The 20,325-nt window shown below is 40.8% G+C and overlaps 1 protein-coding gene across 2 annotated transcripts in view; it reads right to left on the bottom strand.

Annotated features, from left to right (window-relative positions):
* agbl4 (AGBL carboxypeptidase 4) overlaps positions 1-20,325 on the bottom strand; it is a 359,648-nt gene that overhangs the window by 157,916 nt on the left and 181,407 nt on the right. The gene's annotated exons all lie outside the window — the stretch shown is intronic.

Here is a 20,325-nt window from a genome sequence, read left to right on the forward strand (position 1 = left end):
GAACATCTCCTTCGGAATGTTTTGGTAGACGGGAGAATTCATGGTTCCATTTACCACAGCAAGTCTTCCATGTCCCAAGGCAGCACAACAGTCCCAGACCATCAAACTACCACCACCATATTTTACAGTGCAGTTCTTTAATGTTGTTCTGGGCTCTTTTGTGAACTCTTGGGGGAGTCGTCAACGTGTTCCTGGAGTAATTTTGGTCGGCCCGCCACTCCTGGGAAGGTTCACCACTGCTCCAAGTTTTCTCCGCAGGTGGAAAATGGCTTTTATTTCTTGATTTAACAGGTCTGCCAGTAATCCAGTGCCAGTGTGTTCAGAGAAACTTTTTTTTAAAGGTGGTTAATCATAGTTAATTCATGACTTAACACAGGACGAAGTAGATCTGGATAACTTTTCTTTATTAATTAATGAAATCATAATTTAAAAAAATGAATTTTGTATTTAGTCAGGTTATCTTTGACTAATATTAAAACTTGTTGGACAATTTCAACCGCAAGCAAAAATATGAGGAGCACTGAGACCAAAGCACTTTTCCAAGAAAACAGAGACATGTATAGTAATGGATACAGAGCACTTAGAAATCATAATGCAGAAATTGCATCAATGTGCCATCGTGTCTTCTTCCAGAGAAATAGAGTTCAGCTGGTAAGGAGGAACACAACTGAAGGAATGAGGAGGATATCAGCTGGTAATTATCTGCTTGGAAATGCATTACTTTTCTGTTTTGTTTATGGCAAACTCTAGAATTTTATAATATACAGTAATGTGCAAAAGTCATATCTTTATATTTTTCTAGGAAAATAAGAAATAGGTGCAGCAATTTATTGAAACATACATGCGTGCATATAGGACAGAAACAGAGTCTAACGAGAACTGTAAACAACAGGAGGCCAATCCATGTATGAGACCGTTCAGTGTGTTTTTCTATCCAGGTATGCTTTAACTGCACTGCCAGTGTCTTTGGAGTAGTTGTGCTGAAAAATGAAGCCGTTGCCAATCAGACTCTTTCCAGATGTCATTGCACGGTGGATCAAAATCTGACGGTACTTTTCTTGATTTCTTTTTCTATTTGCTGGGTTTCTTTCCTATTTCTGTGACTTTCAGACCCTTTTTATCTCCTGTGGATGTTTTTTTAGGCCTGCCACGTTGTCTTTTGTTCCCCACGTGTCAATTTTCCTCAAATATTTAAGAACACACAGCAGATATGAAGACACGGGAGTGGCAAGACTTTTGCATGATACTGTATAATTGAAGCTACAAAATTAAGAGCCAACAGTGAAAAAATACAAAGAGAACTGGTTGTGGTAATTAGTTAACACAGCGATTTAATGCAAAATTACATACATAACAAAATGTAACAAAACTCATAGACTTGGTATTCAATAAAAAGCCACCAGCAATATAATGCAAATAAATACAAAGACTGATGAATTATAAACTAACTGGATACATTCGACTATGTCTCTCTTTCAGACTTGCTTTAAATCTGCATTCCTGACGTAGCATTTTAAAAGAGGCAAATATAAGCAGATTCTGCATCAACCAGTGCAGGCAAACAAAAAAAAGATTTGTGGTAAAATCAGCAGATAAAGATATTTCACTCAAAACAATAATCAGCCTGAGTGACACTTTTATAGCATGAGTATAAAATGAAGGGTAATCATCACCGACGCTCCTGCTAAATTAAGAAAAAATGACATATGCCAAAAACAAGACAGCTTAATTTTGATGTCGGGTCAGTTGAGAATTTCTACAGATGATGTCTGTGACTTTCAAATGTGGCCAACTCGTGTTCCAACTCTGTAATTAAAATGACATTCTGTGACCACAAAGGACTAAGACCTTATTGTAATATATCTTTTTTTTTTTCAATGGTTTTCGGGTTTTTATATTTTATGTCTGTAGTTATGATTTGAGCTTGTGAGAAGCTAGAAGAGTAAAATGGCATTAGAAACATGTAAGCATCTCGTTTGGGCGTCGCGTGTGATACTAAGTGCAGTTGTTTGTGTGTTGTGCTTGTGCACTGTGTATGTTGGGCTTAGAGCTAAATAAAGCTGACTGATCCTGGCACCTTAAGGATGATCGATGGGGTCCGGGACAGCACTGCTGCAGTCCACAAAACTTCTCTGCCTACTCAACATGTTTTCCTTTACTGCTCTTCATCTGTCTGTCTTTGTCTTCCTCTCTTTCTTTTGTTTAGTATTCACTATTAAGACTTGGTGAGGAGAATTTAGCATGCAAGTTTCCCTCTTCTTCTCTTCTCTTTCATTTTTTCCATCTTTGTACCAGTCTCACATGTCTTGTCCTGTCACTCACTGACTCTGCCTTGACAGTTTCTGTAAAGACGACCAAGCATGGGGAACAACGGTGCTGCCGTAGGAGCTTTGGCAGAGGCTCTGAGAGTGGAGGATAAAAAGAAGAAAAATATGAGGGCGATGAGTGATTGGTGGGTTTGGGGTAGTGGGAGCAGGGAGAAAGGTGGAATAAGGAGATAAGGAGAAGATGAGAGAGCAGGGTGATGGCAGATCTGAGACTGATACGGCGATATACAGGAAGGGGTGGCGGCTAACAGCGGAGCGGCTGTGAGATGGCAGGGCTGGCTAGTGAGCTAGCGAGTCTGGCAACAGATCAGATGGAGATGCTATCAGGGCTGCGATAGGAACAGGACCTGATAATCAACAAACAGGACAGACTGCTCTGTGCTGACTCTAACAGAAAAGACTTTTCTTTCTGACTCAGGCCTGAAAAGTGAGGGCAGGAAGGACAAACAAGAAATGCATATGTTTGTGCAAACCCCTAATATACCCGGTTCGGCAAAGTTCCTACACAGAAAGCTACAGTGAACACACATACATGCAACCACTTGAAGATGTCCCTGCAGGTACCTACTGAAACAAAACCAGCTAAATCACTCAGCCTCTTTCAGGCAGAAGGGAGTGAAAGGCAAGGCTGATTATTCCTTTAGAGGAGGCGAAAGGAAAATGTCTCTGCATGCAGCGTCCTCAGCAGAATACAAATGCAGCTAGTGGCTAGCTACACCACACCCACTCTGCCTACTGGAGCAGGCTCACAGGGTCATGTTACAGCCTTTAAAGCTGGACAAAGGAAAATGGTAAATCTTGAAAAAACATGGAGAAAAATATACTATTTTACTCCACCACCACCCCCCGAAGGAACCTGATTCATGCGTGGTAACATGGGCTCGAAGTAATGGCTGGCAAGGACAAACTAGACACACTGACAGACACATGCACACTCGTACAACCCCCTAGTGCCCACACTAGTGCATTAAAGTAGTGCCAGCCCTCCAAGGTGCAGGTTAATTAAAATAAGATGACACCTCACCTCTCCACATATTTCCCCATTTGGCTCTGCCCATTCATGCAATCCCACTTCTTTCTGTTTCTCCTTCGCTCTCTCTCTACTGGGCAGCGCGTGACCTTGCCGGAGACTGGAAAAGTCCTGGCTATTGATTTTAATTACTGCTGCTTGTCCCATCACAGCATTATAGTTATAGGCCAGAGAAAATGGCTATGTGACTTGTTATGGAAAAAGACTGCCTGGAAAGCCTGGATTACTGGCTAAGGACGGAGCTACACCTCCTTTAGATACCACAGTCACACACAAATGTGAAAATGCACAAAATCTTGGGCACATGCACACCGCTGCTCACAGCAGTCCCTTTGGTTTTTTTATCTGAAAGGTGACTGCTCCTGCTCGGCAGCTGGCAATTTGTTTTATCTAAATGGTACCTCCATGTGCCTCTCCCCTGCCCATCTCTTGACGTGGTACAGTTCCCAAACAGAATTATCACTGCACGGAATGAGGGGGGGAAAAAATTGAGAAGCTCCCTGCGCACGATAAGGCTCTCACACATAGTTTTACAATTCAGTGATTACAGAGACACAGAAACTCAAACACAAACAAGAATATGCAAAGAGTCACACGGCGAGAAAAACACCACAAACTCGAACTGCGCGCGAGCTACATCAAGGTCATTCCTTTCGGAGCGAGCTGTGGGACAAGTTAACTTCCAGGGTGTCTCATCACAGCCTCACGGAATAAAGAGGGACGCGCAGCAAAGGGGAATAGAGAGACTGAAACATTAGACAAAGGCAGAAAGTGGATGACAAACAGAGAAAGAGACAAAGTCAGAGAGAAAGGGACAAAAAAGAAAGAGGCAGGAGGAGAATACAAAGGGAGAGGATTTATAGAGCTAGCAGGCAGCCTTTAGCGAGGTGTCACTTTGCTTGCCAGGGCTTTTCTACTTCTGAACCATTGGTAGCTACAAACTCCTGCTCTGATTTTGATGGCGCCGGCGTCTCTCTGAAGTTTTGAGATGAAGGCTTATAAATTGGTAGCTTTCATACGGGCGACATCTTGTCTATATTTTCAAATCAATCAAGCGTAGAGGACACGCCAATCACTGCTGCTCTGAGCACTCTCACAAAGGCAAAAAAACATACAGGACAAAACACACAAGGCCCGGGCACACAAGCACACACTCTCATCCACTCCTTTTTATTTTCTCCATCACTGTTGTCACTTTCAGCTTGTCAAACGTTTATCCTGTCAACTGTTAGGAAGGTTAAATGTCTTCCAATATGCCCGTGCAGCTGTCAAGCTCCACGGATCCCCACCAGCTTATTTAAAGCAAATAGTTAGTCCGTTTGGCAAATATCTCACACCGAATGATATATTTCTTTATTCCCTCTGTGTTACTGTGCCAATAATTGAAGAGGCAATATTTCTTGGCACTCTAAAATGATGCCAGATGTTAGATAGGCTCGTTGTTTTTAAAGCAAGGCTCCGTGTTTTCGTTTTGCATACCGAGTCAAGCAGAAAACAGCCTCCGAATCGTCTCAGGAGTGTCGCCCATGTAGGTGTGCGTTTTCATGTGTGAGGAAGTGAGTGTGCACGTGTTTGCAAACATGATGGCATATATATATTCCTTGAGCATCCATCTATCTTTTTTGGATGCAAATCAAGTTGCAACAAAGCTTTCTGGAGACACTGTTACTAGGCAACCTGGGCTTGCTTTGTAATTTGGTTGGCCTGCTGTATATTGTATGTGGCGGTACTGTATATTTATTTGACTGCAGCTTCGCGAGAATGTGTTTTTAGATTGGGACTAACTTCGACAGCCAGTGAGGAGTGAAAATCAGATGTAGAGAAGGGAGTCATCGATTGTGATTTGGTGTCTTAAGTGCGGCAGCGCTGAGGAGAGACCTGGTGTAACATTTGCTTCCACTGATTTCAGAGGTTAATTTTCTGCTGCAGTGTCTTTGTGTGTGTGTGGGCATAAAATAGAGAAGATGCACATTACAGTCTGTGCTGATGAGGTGAAATAACTCGGGATTAGTGCTACTGGTAGAGTACTCTGGCTAGCAGCAATAAGGTTTTGCAGGAAGCAATAACGCTCGTGAATTATAGACTTTCCAGTAACGAGAGAGCTGAGCCGTGCTCACCTGTGGAGACAACGGGCCGTTAGCAGCTATCTCAGGTCAGAAACAGTCCCCTGATGAGAATGCAATATAAAAAAATACGACACTTTCACCCGATGGCTGCATCCAAACACCTCAGAGGTGAACATCAGATGGCTTTTTTACACGCTTCTTGTTAGGGGCACTGTAAAAATCTCTCTAGTCACCAATATTAGCACCGATATTTACGTATTACCACTGTATTTAATTGGATGACCCGTCACAGGATTGGCAGCTTTTTAAACCTAGCTGAATTTTAAGGTGAGTTAGCCGAATCCCGAGTTCAGATTATGCAGCAGACATTAAATGTGAAGTTATTTCCATGAAACACTGAAAGCAGTCATAAATCTCGAAGCCTCATCTAAATAAAACACCTTTGCCGTTTATAGGAATCCTGTTTATTCTGCTGATATGCTAAATGCACAGGGAGGGGTCGTGTCTAAGTATGTTTTTATCTGTGCATGTCTGTTTGAGTGTCTCTCACTTTGAGTGTGTTAAAATTCATTTCATCCAGCAATTCATCTTTTTTTCACATCACGATCTTCCCCATGCTGTCTTCCAAACCTCAGTCGACTTTACTTTCCAGATGAAACAAAAAAAGAAGACTTCAACTGTGAGACTGTGATTTTATTCTTAAATACTTGATCTTTTTTCTTTTAAATGATCAATTCTTTACCTTGAGCCTTTACCTCAAACTTATAGTCTGTTCCACTCTAAATTTAAAAAAATGTGAGAGATGCACAGCACTCATGCATGGGATACTTATCACCTGTGAGTCGGCACAAAGAGATGAAAGTGTTGGAGGATTTGCAGTAGCTGCTGTAACTGATGTACCCTGAAATAGTGGCGATGAGGAAAATATGTGGTGTATAAATAAATATTATTTTCATTTCATTTCATCCTTTTTTTTTCCTTTATTTGAAATTTCATCATTCAGTCTCGAGTACTTCTTTTTATTCATTAGTGTGAGAAAGCTACGTTAGTACAGTCAAATCAAATCAAATCAATTTTTTTCAAGGTTTGATTAAACTAATATATAGTATGACTTAATATACTGTGCAACTTAACTAATGAGCACTGTAACAGTGCCTGGATGGACCAGCAGAGGGCCACACTGTTGAGTGAGAGATGAAATCTTCAGAAATAGGAAGAGCTGTCCATTTCTCAAGGTTAATACAAAGCAAAATTGCACCGCACACTACCCACTTTGCTGTGCTAAAACAGATCTAAGAGGAAAAGACAGCTGCTTTGAAGGTTGTGCAGGTTAGTTGAGGAAAAACTGAGGAAGAAATACTTAAAAGTAATTCAAGGAATACAGGAAATATAATATGTGCAGAGGTCTGTGCAAGTGTCATGAGGCACCCCTCGTATTTTAAATTTTATTGCAATTTTCTCAGTTTTGTCTAAGGTTCATCTAAAAATGTCTAAGCTTTTCTTAGACATTGGCTGCTTTTTCACTCATTTTAAGTCTGTGTATCTGACTATTTACATTTTCTTTGGCTGATTATATTACTGGTCCACCAAGCTGAGTTCCAACGAGATGTAAGTGGACAAATCGACATATCTGATCACGGTGTGCAGTTTATTTTTTTAAAAACTAAAAAAGAAGACCTGGCAGGCCTAAAAAGCTGTCAACTTTGGATTAACAGCATCTGAAAGACATGTCGTGAGACCGGTTTTGGTTGATCCATCTACTGATCACTGAAGCCTCATCAAAATGGTCTGAAGGGCTGTTTCACTTAAGGAAGGGAAACAGGGAGCCAAATTACTTTACTTTAGTGACAACAGGTATTTGGTGTGGTGCTGGAAATTTGTGTCTAGATCCATCTGAAAATATGATGGAGTCTCTGTCATGGTTTGGGGCAGCAAATTATTCCATCACAATAGATCGACTTAGATTTTGATCCACCATCCAGTAATCTTGGAAAACATTTCATTTTCAGCATGTCAGTGATCACAAACACATTGCCAGTGCAGTAAAAGCATACCCGGATAGAAAAACACAATTAAAAAAAAACAATCAGTTATGGGCTGGCCTCCCCGGAGCCAAAACCTCAGCATTGTTGAAGCAGTGTGGGATCATCCTAACAAAGAATGGAACAAAAACCTGCCACCACCCAAAGCAGAACTTTGAACTCCATTTAAGAAGCCAGGGGAAATATATGTGAAGTCTACTTTTAAGACGACTAAATTAGAAGAAAAAATGTCTGAAAGAGTTTCCAGCTCCTTAAAATTGTAGAAACTTGTGTTTTTGTGTACTTTTGCACGTTTCCCTAAAAACTGCTGCACCTATTTCCCATTTTTCCAGCGAAAAACAAACAAACAAGGAGTATCTTGAGACTTTTGGACAGTACTTAATATTAATAAATGACACATACTTTACGTTTGCAGTGCCCCTGCATGTAAGTCTGATTAAAAAATAAAGTAAAACATTCCCAAAATATATCCCACGGGGGTCTCAGCCAGATTAAGCGTGCTATGTCTGCTGGTGGCTAGCTCCCCTGCGCCTTTTGGGGCAGCAGGGCAATTAGCAGAAAGCAGATGATCACTGTGCCCTCACCACTGTGGCGCCACTGGTCTCCCATGGTGCAACAGGGCAGGTGCACATTCGTCTGGAATAATGGTGGGTACAGGAAAAATACTAGCAAGGAACCATAAAGAAGTCATACACACACAAACACACACACACACACTAATCTAACAATGTGATGATGTCAGCGTTCAGCCCCTGGTGAGTGGTGGTGTGTAAGCTAGTGGGAGTGGGAGGAGACAGGCTGGCAGTGGGCTTATGCATGTGTGTGTGTTTTAGAGAGGAGAGAGAAGACGAGACCATCCGCCAATAACTGTGTGATGCAGCATTTCCCAGAGTGCAACATTATACTCCCATTACATTATCAGTATGTGTGTGTGTGTGTGTGTGTGTGTGTGTGTGTGTGTGTGTGTGTGTGTGTGTGTGTGTGTGTGTGTGTGTGTGTAATGGAACAGACAGACGGGCGCCAGACAAAGTCGTAATAATAACAAGACCAGACATGTGAACAACAGACATCAGATACACACACAGACATTTTTAGGGTATATAAGGTGCATATATTCTAACTGTCAAGTGGTTCAGGTTCACTGCAGACCACCTGCAGGATGCACATATAGTTTGGTGAACGGAACAAGCTCTATCCACATATTAAACCTGACTCTTCGATTTCTAGTTGTGTGTATAAAGTAGGTACTTACTGTTCACTGTTTAAGAACAATGGCCAGAATCTTGTGGTCATTCTATCCTGTGAAATAAGTTCCTGTTCTGCCCACTAAACATTAGGCTGTCCACAGAAATCACAGCACAAAAAACCCAACTCGTGTCCCTGTAGTGGATGAAGGGACGTGCAGTTTCTTTCAAAGTTGCTCCATAATCCAAACATCTACTGCAAACTGAAATGCCAGTAAAAATTCAAAGCACGAGATCAGATTAGCAAAACTCAAAAGGGCGACTTTAAAATCCCAGTTTTGAGAAAGCTTCAAGCTTTTTTTTAGGAGTTTCATAAAAAACAAAAAACACCTGTAGCTTTATACAGCAGTAGGTTTAATGAGCACCTCTAAATTGAAAGATTTGAGTATATACGTGTTTGTAGAAACACCTGTTACTTCATTTAAATGATAATTTCAGTATCTGTTGTCTCATAATTTGTTACACAATCAGTAAATGTCATTTGTGCTCAAAGCATTTTTCATTAGTAAAAGTTTGTTCACTAAACTCAAAAACATTTTTCTGTCGTGCTAAGTTTTGCATGAGGGAGATCTTTCCATCCAAAAACACTTGCAGCAGTGACATGTGTATTTTTAATTTTGATACAGTTCAATGATTCAACTTTCAAAAATTATCAGTCAAAACTGCACGAACTAGTGTTTTGTTTTGGATTTTTTAATGACATTTGCACCTTTATTTTGACAGGACACTACAGAGAATAAGGTGGAACCCAACCCACATCCAGCTGTTGCACCTTTGGGTCACCGGCTCAAACAGGTGAGCTCTACAGTGCCCACAAGGCATTAAATGTTAGTGTTGACCTGGAACAATTAATTAAAACTGTGCCACTTTCTCCAAATTGGTGGTGGTCTGCTGTCTTCTAGTATCCTACACAAGCAGCAGTTTGAATCATACACTTTCATGGATTTTCTTTAAAGCAATGCATTATCAGGGACTACAACATCTAGTCCTTTTACTGAATTTAAGCAGTTTTTGCTGTTTGTAAAACTGAAACTACCCTCTGATGTCAGAATGAGTCAGGCAATATGAGCTCGAGCTGCAACATCTCCGCTCCTGCGAGCAACGTGTACTTGCTTTATGTGTGTGTGTGTGTGTGTATTTGAAATAAGGTGTGAGAGTGATGAGATCATTCTTTCTGGAGAATTACTCAGTGAAAGGCAACGCAGCAAATACTCTGTGACACCGTCTGAAATCACTTTTTATTCCGGACAGAGATGAGCTCACAGCTCTGCAGCTCTTTCCAGTGATCACAATGAATAATGCAATGATGACCAACATAAATAAGAAAAAAAATATGGTGATTTTGCAATAAGACTGTCGACCTCGGGCTTGTAAATAGCAAACTTTACATTTTTAGTCAAAGGTGCTACGACTTCCTGATAGAGTATTTTTGACAGAGACATTTGCCAAGGTTATGGGCACGTTAAATATCTGAGTGACAGCAGTAAAAACACTTTTCGTAAGAGAAAAATAACTGAAGAAAAAAAAAAAGATATACAAATAATCAAAGAAGATGGAAAATTAGGACACCTTTAGAAAAATGAGTTATAAATCAACAAGCTACATGATGCTAAAGGCTACCTCTTGAAACAGATGTACTTGAGCACTGGGGGAGATAATTATTTGATCTCCTGCTGAATTTGTACATTTGCTCACTTCCAAAGAAATTAAGTATTTTTCTTGGTAGTTTAATTTTAATGGAGAGTGAAAACCCAGAAACAAATCACATTACTTAAAAGTTATGCATTAAATTGCATTCCACTGAGTGAAATAAGTATGGTGGAGAAACCCTTTTAGCTAGCACATATTTGCACATATCTCAGGGGAGATCTTGTCCCACTTTCAAAATTCTTTGGGTTTCTTGGCTCCCTCTATAGACCTTCTACCTCCAAATGGAGGTCTGGATACTGGCAAGGCTACTCTATGGCGATAATGTGCTTATGGTTTAGCCAATCCTTTGTTGCCTTCGTGGTAGCTTTTGGGTCACTGTCATGCTGGAAGACCCATCCACAACCCAAGGAAAGGAGGTTCTCTCAACCACGATTTTACTGTATATGACCCCATTCATTGGCCCCTCAATGCAGTCAAGTCACCAAAGAGCTCGATTTTGGTTTCATCTGACCACAGCACTTGCTCCCAAGTTTCTCTAAAGCATTTAGATGTCCTTCTTTAGCATGGGGACCCTGCAGGTGCTGGAAAATTTAAATCCATTTCGCCGTAGTGTGTTACCAGTGGTGTTCTTAGTGACTGTGGTCTCAACTGCCTTCAGATCATTAACAAGCTCCTCCTGTGTAGTTTTGTTCTGATCCACTTCCTTTCTCATGATCATCCTCACCCCATGAACAAGATCTCGAATGGAGCTCCAGACCGAGAGTGACTCATTAATATCATCTTATATTTGTTCCATTTACAAATAAGCTCTCTAAGCTTCGTGCTGATGGACTTGTAGCCCATTCCACCCTTGTGCAGGTCTGCAATCTTGTCCCTGATGTCCTGTCACAGCTCTTTGGTCTTGGCCAAGATGGTGAAAAGATGTGCACATAATGAGTTGAGATCAGCCGATCTGGCTAGGGTGTAGGGGATCAAATACTTATTTCAATAATTGAGATGCAAATCAATTTATAATTTTTATGTCAAACGTTTTTTGTTTTGTGTTTTTTTTTCTCCTCCCTCCATCAAAATAAAACTACCATAAAAATTAGAGCAAACTTACAAATTCAGCAGGGGGTCAAATAACTATTTACCCCACTGTAAGTCTTATTGTACTGCTGTTCCAGCTCTGAGTAATATCACTTTTGATGTTCACAGAAAACAATCTAAGTAAGCAATTACACCACAGTAGGTCATTTTTTTAAAGAAGAAAGCCTGACACATGAGGTAACTCTGAGGTCATGCTAGTAACACCTTCCACAGTTGCTCATAGCGTGATCAGTGCACAAACCCCATGTTGTGTCTGTCACAAGATCAGTAAAACTGTACTCATCCAAAAGCTCTTTCTGTCTTCTGCCCCCTCCTTACTCCCCCTGCGTCCTTCTCTCCCTCCTCATCCTCCCTCGGGGCCCTGCTGGTCTTGGCACAAAGATGCCAACCTGTCTGGCTGCATTTCCCTTGGCACGACGGTGACAGCTGGGGGCCTGGCTGCCCTGTCTGACTCCATACTCCCCGCTATATCGCACACACACACACACACACACACACAGTTTACGTTCACAGCTTGCAGGCAGACTGGTGTCATCATGTGAGTGCCGGGGGTAGCAGAACCCACAGGAGGGGAGAGCTGGAGGAAAAAATGGAGGAGAAGGAACGGGGTGTGGTGGAAGGGAGGGGGTGCATGGATGGGCGATTGGGCTTACAGACAGCCAGATGCTGCCAATTAACTTCTCCGGCCACCGCAGGGCTGCAGGGAGAGAGTCTGGCACCCATACCATTCAGCCCCCATCCGCCCAAACACACATTTTCTGTTGGCTTATGGTAGCAGCAACACTCTGTGTGCCTTGTGTGGGAGACGAGATGAGGGCCACATATGTCCTCAGAGCTTTGGAGCCAATAAACACATACACCTGGTCTACAGTAACTGCTGAACTCTTCTCTTCTTTTCTCTTCTCTTCGCTTCTCTTCTCAACAGGTGGGCAGATGAAAAGGCGAACTGGCGATTCAGGCAACCATGTCTGCATACACATGAGTGTGCATTTGTGTGCGCGTGGATATGTGATATATCTAGTTTTCTGATATATTAAGCAGGTAGGTTGCACATGGATGTATTCTCTCTACGTTATCACAGACTAACTGCTTGACACTGAAATCAACGATCTGTCTGAGTCCTACAATTTAGCTATAGGCTATATACCAAGTTTAAAAAATATGTATTGGTATATTTTCAAAAGAGATAAAGTCCCCACGCTCATGAAGCCCCAGCCCACGCTTGCGCTCAAAGTTCAACACTATGGAGTCGGGATGAGAATTAATAACAATGTAGCAATTCCGATACCATTATCGATTATCAATTCAACTCCTTATCCATCCTCTTATCGATTCTCATTGGGTTCAAATCCCATCTATAAACAGCACCGCTGAGGCTTAAATGTACACATCAGCTTAACGTTAAGATTGCTTGTACGGCAACAGTCGACGAAGTTCACTGATTTGTGGAAACTGCACAAAGAAAGAAATCGATCTTTTCAAACCACTGGATAAAAACATCACTTCACAGAAAACAGGAGTTGTGAGTCTGCTGTGTGACTTGAGTTTAAATGTTAGTTTGGATCTAAACAAACCGGCTGAGACTGAAAAGTCACACACTAACAGTAACACTATCAAACTAATGGACTGAGGCTCTAAAAGACCAGCAACTCCTGTGTTTTGTGAGGTAAGATTCCTGTTTTTGTCAGTGGAGTCTAGTGGCTTTGACAAGAGTCTGACAACAAAGGAGAGAAATATTTTAAATAATTAGGGGGTTAAAATATATTTGCTGCTGATTGCATTTCTGTAGAAGGTGCTTCTGACTGCCTGGAGGTGTGCTTACTGCCATTTATTGTAAGTAGATAGTATACAGCCTGTAACATTGAATGTGGATCAGAACCTCACAGGAAACTGATATATTACTGAATGAGTGAAAATAGTGCATGGGCTTTATCTTAAACAACAGAATGCTGTTAATGTTTTCTTCCCAAATAATAATAATAATAATAATGATAATAATAATAAAAGCCATGGTTCCTGACTCAGAAAACAGCTGCTACTCTATTTTCTATTTTGATAAACATATGTGTCATATTCCACTTTTTGCATTCATACAGAATACAGAGATAGTTGTTGGTGTCAAAAAGGTTGATCTAAATATTTTAGAAACTGCTGATGTGCTGGGATTTTCACCTCAAGGGTTTGAATGGTCTGCAAAAGAGAAACTATCCCCCAGGCCTGCAACAATTCATCCACATAATCGATGACGTAGACTAGAAACACTTCGTTGACTTGGAATTTTATTGCTGACGCGCCATGCTATACCAGTATCGCCAAGACGAGCTGCCAAAACAGCACATAAGCCAAAGCCCAGCTAGCCCAGTCGGTAGCGCATGAGACTCTTAACCCTCAGGGTCATGGGTTTGAGCCCCATGTTGGGCGCAACAAAAATATATGATGATAACAAGGGGATTTTCTATTCTGATAATAATGAAGAAGAACAAATATGAGCTCCCTTCCACAACAGCATACTACAGTGCACAAGAATTTAAAACACCTGCAAACTGGAGTGAAATGCGATACTTGTTTTCTCGCATTAATATTAACGTTAGTTATCAGCAGCTGGGAACAGCTCATCTCAAAGATAAGAACAAACCTCACTCCAGTCCAAGTCCACTGCTGCAATCGTGAATTCATGAACCGCCTGTAAATTTTGGACTTGAAAAAAAAAATCTTTTGGATTTAATTGGATTATTTGAACTTATGGACAGAAAACATTTTTACTTTCCTATTTGCAAAAGATTTTTTGTTTAAACACTAGCACTTTAATTTGTATTACTTTAAATTTTATTTATTTCATTTTAATTCTGATGGTCCTGTTGAATAATGTTTAAATACATTTGATTACTTTCAAATTCATATGTAATATGAAATATCAGAATACGACAGATGGGTTGGAATCTAAACATCTAAAGTGGTCAAACTTTTGCACACTTCTATTTGTGTGCATATTTGTCCAAGTGAGTGCATGCTGTCAGGCTATGTAGGTGATTATAACAGACAGAAGGAATTACAGGCTATTACAGACGAGAGCCTGTGGCTGGAGCAGCCAGAGCTGTATTACCCTTAAAGGCTTATGGCTCTCAAAAAGCCAGCCTATTATTCCCACCACAGCACACAGCTGCCTGCTGAATGTCAAAGACATAAATATATAACACAAGCATGAATCTACACAATGATATAGTACTCGTATTTTACAGTTTCATTTGAAAACAAAGTATGCCACATTTGGCTTGAAAAAACACAAACTGAGCTTGGCATTTGCCTGCAGGCTCGGAGTCCGCCATTTACACGGGACAAATTACTACGTTCTACAATCTCATAGACCACATAAGCCACATTAAGAGGACAAACCCTGAATGCCTTAAAGGATAAGTCTAAAGTAGCCCATATTTTCTTACTGTCAACAAAACATCTGAAAAGAGTAAAACTAACAATGAACAGATCATTCTCCCTCCGCCTACTGTGAATTCTTTTGTCATCATGAGAAAACTACCTAATTATAATTATCAGAAATGAAAGTGTGCATCAGAATCTCATGATTACATCTGTTTGACCATGATCAATTCACAAAAACACACACACACACACAGTCTGTCAGATGAGCCCATTCCCTCACTGTTCTGAGTGACAGATGACGTGTCATGGAGCTAAACGGGAGAATATTTTAGCACGGATCGGAAAAGGAGAGACGGGAAAAGGAGAAAAAAAGAGAAATTGCTCCATTACACCACAGAGGTAAATCATTCGATGTGCTAGAGATCACAGAATGCCATTTACACTTACACACATGTTCACACGGTCACGTGTGCATACAGGATTTCTGTTGGTGTTGCTGTACTTGCACTCTCTTCCTGTTTCACACACACACACACACACACACACACACACACACACACACACACACACACACACACACACACACACACACGCTGATCATCAGAATCCAAGCATGAGAAAAGCTGAGAGGCTGGATCAATGTTGGGCTCTGGTGATTAGCCTTAATTGAGGAAAAAGCGCTGTGGGAACAAAGAAACATTATGACCTTTTCCCTGTCTGCACACACTGCGCGCTAATAAGACACATTCACATAATATCATACTGACCAGAATCGGCTAACTACATCAAAAGCACCTTCTCATAGGAACCGTATGCAAATGGATGGCAGAGACAGAAAAACAAACCCAGCAGATAATTGACGATCCTTGCCATGTTTTTGTGCGTGAATGGCAATTTTCACTCTCCTGTCGAGTGCATGCTGATTATTCTATCAGACAAAAAGAGTTCCATACGCGATGAAAAGATTGGCAGAGGTTCACATGGTGCTGTGGAATGGCCTGTCTTTCCTTCTCTCTCATTTCTCCTCTTTCTACATCCTCCCAGTTTGTCTGTCTGTCTCTTTCTCTCTCTCGCTCTCTTTCTGTGCGTGTCAGTTACTGACTGAGTCAAATACCACTTGTCAGGAGAGTGCTGTTTGGACTGACATGAGATAAGAACAGACCAACTAGACAGTTATATGTTATTCCTGTTGCTGCTCTCTGGAATGAGACTTTGATGTACAAGTATTGCCTGGACCAGGGGCAATAATAACACGGAGGCCTATAGTGCAGACTAACAGAACTACTCCAGACACCAAACGAGTGGATAACTTAGTATATACGTATGTAGCTCCTCACATTATATGTCAGAATCTAGTTGTTGTTAATATCATAAGCGCTAATTCAGATAAGGTGTTTCTGTATCCTTCCTCATCTACAGTTTAGCTGTTTTCCACTTTGAAGCTGGGCGGAGTTCACTGCAGCTGAGCTGTGTGCTGAGGTGAACACCAAACTGTACTTAAAGAATAACGACTCCCACACTAATAATGGTGTTTGTTCTGCAAGCCTTACCCGCATCCTCAACAATTCGACTGTAGTGAAAAACTACATCACACAGACTGCATGTCTTAGCATAATGTGGAGCAGATTCAATCAGGAACATGTAAAAATGCCACTGTTATAGAGCAACCTGCAAAATATACAACTCCTTGAGTCTTTTTTTGAATTGAATTTGTTATAAGATAACACTATATATAACAACTTTATAGAATTATATTTGTTTGTAGATGTTGGCAGCTATCAGCGAATAGTTATCAGCTATTTTGAAACAAAAAAAGACTTTTTATCCATAACAAGAACGCCATAACAGCAAATGAACTGTACAACAGAAAATGCAAATGCTATTAATGGTCTCCTCACAACAATGATACGAAAAATAAGGTCTCTGAGTGTCCAGCATTCAGACGTCTACCTGAGGACACTCATGTGAGAGAAAATCTGCTCACACAGATGTGTAGAGCCAAATACTGTCAATAAGGCCTCTGCCATGTTCTGAAGACAGTTAAACTTGTCAGGTAGTGATGTCCAGCAGGTGAAAATGCAGCTCCATGAACACGCATAGCTGTGGATTCCAGCTGTGTTCACAGTTCTGCAAACTTTGACCCCCACAAAGTCGAGCTTTTCAGTTCAATCAGCTGCATTTCAATGTCCTCTGTGTCCAACCAGTTAACGCGAGAAAAATCCAGCAGCTCATTAAAGCTTTCTGGTTTGATCAGAAAAGAAACCATTGGTCCATAGACCTGAAAGTCCCAAAAACACATAGGCTAAGTTATTTTTAGCCAATTACAAGTTGAATCTGGTAGTTGGGGGTGTTAGCTAAGATACCGTCATTAAGAAGCGGCACAACTAATGTGTCTATGCGAGCTAATTTGTGATATGCACCGCTGGTCCGACCATTTATTTTTTAATGCACCTTCTCAGATTAACTCACTGTGTGTCGTGCCCAGGGCTGGACTGGGACAAAAAATCAGCCCGTGCATTTTGACTAGAGACCGGCCCACCAGGTATTATAGGAAAAGCCATAAAGCCTTTGAATGAAAACAAACGCTGTTGTGACAGTGATGTCTGTCTTGTTGATATATGTATGATTTCTATACATTTTACATTGGATGAAAACTTTGGTTGTAAGATTCAGATAATTATTTATTAAAAGCGAGACATTTTAAATGAGAATAAGAAAGAAAAGTATTTCTTTGTGCCCCCCTTTCCCTGTTAATGCCCTACCTGCCCCCCTGGCAAAACTTTGCTAGACTCGCTCCTGCACAGTTACCAGCTGTCAGCTACAGAAAAAAAAAGGATCCTGGTGTTATCTGTCTCTCAGAAACAGTTCATAACTTCCCTTCAACTCATTCAAGCAGCGTAAAGATGCAGAATAACTCCAGCTTTGTGTCTTTTTCCATTCTAGCTGAAGTACGGGACAAACTGTGTTCCTTTATCTGACCCAGATAGACTGCAGGTCATAACTTCTTACCTGAAGTTCAGTTCACCTGACACTTGGACCGGCGGCCACCTCGGGTCTCTCCTCCTCCAGCCTCCCCTTTTCCTCATCCACCTGCTGGCCTCTGTGGAAACTCCGCCATAGTCACCACCAAACAACTGAGTTATTTTTACACATTGGCCAGCATTTGTCCAATCCACCACCTTTCATTGTTTATACCGTTACAAAAACAACAGCAACAAAAAACATCAGCCCATAAAAACGAAAAATCACCATCGGTCCACTGGGCAAATGCCCGGTATGCCCGATTGCCAGTCCAGCTATGGACGTGCCATCACTTAACCCTGTGGCATGCGAGCCCAGGGTTGCCGACCCCTGGACTAGACCATCAGTGTTGTCTAAAGCAATGTGACTCAAATGGTTTGTCCACCAGTTCCGACTTAAACAGCAAAAACAACTATATTGCTATGAAAATCTAAATTTTTATTCTGTCAGTGAAATGATGTTCTGATTTTATCTATGCCTTGAGTTGAGGTTCAATAGGCTTTCAGGTGTGGATAAACATTTACGTCCTCAACAAAAAAGTCACACTTCTGCAACTGTCATTAATAGGGGATTACAGGAAACTCGACATTCAAAATGATGCAGAATGGGTAGAGTGCTGTATTTCTGCTATTGCATCACTGTTTCATCTAATGTGTGTCAGATCACACTAACCTTGCACGTGAAAAATCTTTGAGACATGACTGTGGTTTGGTACAAATAGCTAACCACAGGCACTCAAACCACCTCCAACCTTTCACTTGAAAATCAGAATCAAAAAAGCTTAAATTTGCTTGTTTAAGTTATTTTGTAAGTGGGATTAATGCCTGTCCTTAGAGCGGCCCAGAAAACTTACTGGGTAAAAGACTTACACGCAAAAAGACATTCAGTTGTGTAAAAGAAAACGGTTTAAGTAAAAAGGACTAGGAGATACACTGAAATACACTAATGCAGACAGGTAGCTAAAATATTCAATAACTGTAGGAAATGAATTTCATGTGCAATGAAGGTAAAAAAAAAAGTTGGGATGATTTGTAAAATGTGAATAAAAATTCATATTTTATTCACTCTAGAAAATGCAGCAAATTTTGAAATTAAGAAAATGCACCATTTTTAAAATGATTTGATGGGAGTGAAACATCTCCAAAAAGTTGGCCATATTTACCACTGTGTAGCATCCCCTCTTTTTTTAACAGCAGTTCATAAACCTCTGGAAACTGAGGGGACTAACTGCTGGACGTGGTCTCATACTTGCCTTTCTGACAGCTCAACAGTCCTGGGTCTCCTTTGTCGTATTTTTCATTTTATTTCTTTAGTTGGTGAAACTGTTCAGCACTCAGACTCTTGTACTACGAAGCCATGCTGTTATAATACATGCAGTATGCCGTTTAGAACTGACTTGCTGAAATATGCAAGTCCTTCACTTAAAAAGACGGCGTCCAGACAACTAATTCTCCTGACCACAGCACAGTTTTCCACTTTTTTCAGTCTGTTGTAAAGGAACTTTGGTCCGGAGCTGGCATTTCTGGATCATGTTCACATATGGCTTCTTCTTTGCCAGATAGAGGTTTAACCTGCAGTCATGGACGGTGAACTGTTCCCATGGCAGAGACATGCATGTTTTTAATGAAGTGCTGATAGTATGATATTATCTACTGTATAGATATTTACAGTCTTTTGCACTGATGACCATTATTCTTAAATTGTTTAACAATTTGTAGATTCAGCTGTATTAGACTTAACCTAATTAGCCATTTCTTTTTATTACCACTTCCTTTCTCAGCTTTTTGTTGTTCCCGTCCCAAAGTTTTTGACATTTGTTCCACCCATCAAAATCAAAATGAGCTAATATTTTTTACGAAACACTAAAATGTCTCAGTTTAAGCATCGGATGTGTTTTCTGTGTTGTATTATAAACAAAATGTGAGCTCGGGAGATTTCCAAATCACTTATTTATTAATTTTTATTCACATTTTACACAGTGTTTTCCGACTTTTTAAGAATTAGGAGCGTAGCTCATGAACGCAGAGTGATGACAAAAAAGAAATAAACAAAAACTCTACTTTCAACTCTCTCAAGTCTTTCTCAGAAACAGGGAGTGCAGCCTTTATAGGCAGGTTACCCATATAAACAGCAGGGCAATGAGCCACATGAGTGCATCTTTAATTTAGGCGAGGGATCAGATCAAAATGCTGAACACGATATCTGATATGTAATCAACACCCAGCGTGGACAGACCTGAAGGCATGTGGCAAGAACCCAAATGACCTTTAATGCCTTCGCCACTTCCTCTACTTGTACACCACATATACCGCATCCACTTTAAATTTTAATCAAGCAGTTGTCTATTCTGGCTGTGTAACAGCGAGACCCAAAGAATCATTTTAAGCCTATTAACTACATGGTTGTATACGGGCTTTAAGCATTGTTGAACTGCTTCTGAACCCACAGCAGTGAAGGGCCAGGACCGCTCCACTGTAG

Source organism: Astatotilapia calliptera, chromosome 23 (assembly GCF_964374335.1).
Source record: "Astatotilapia calliptera chromosome 23, fAstCal68.1, whole genome shotgun sequence".
Taxonomy (NCBI): domain Eukaryota; kingdom Metazoa; phylum Chordata; class Actinopteri; order Cichliformes; family Cichlidae; genus Astatotilapia; species Astatotilapia calliptera.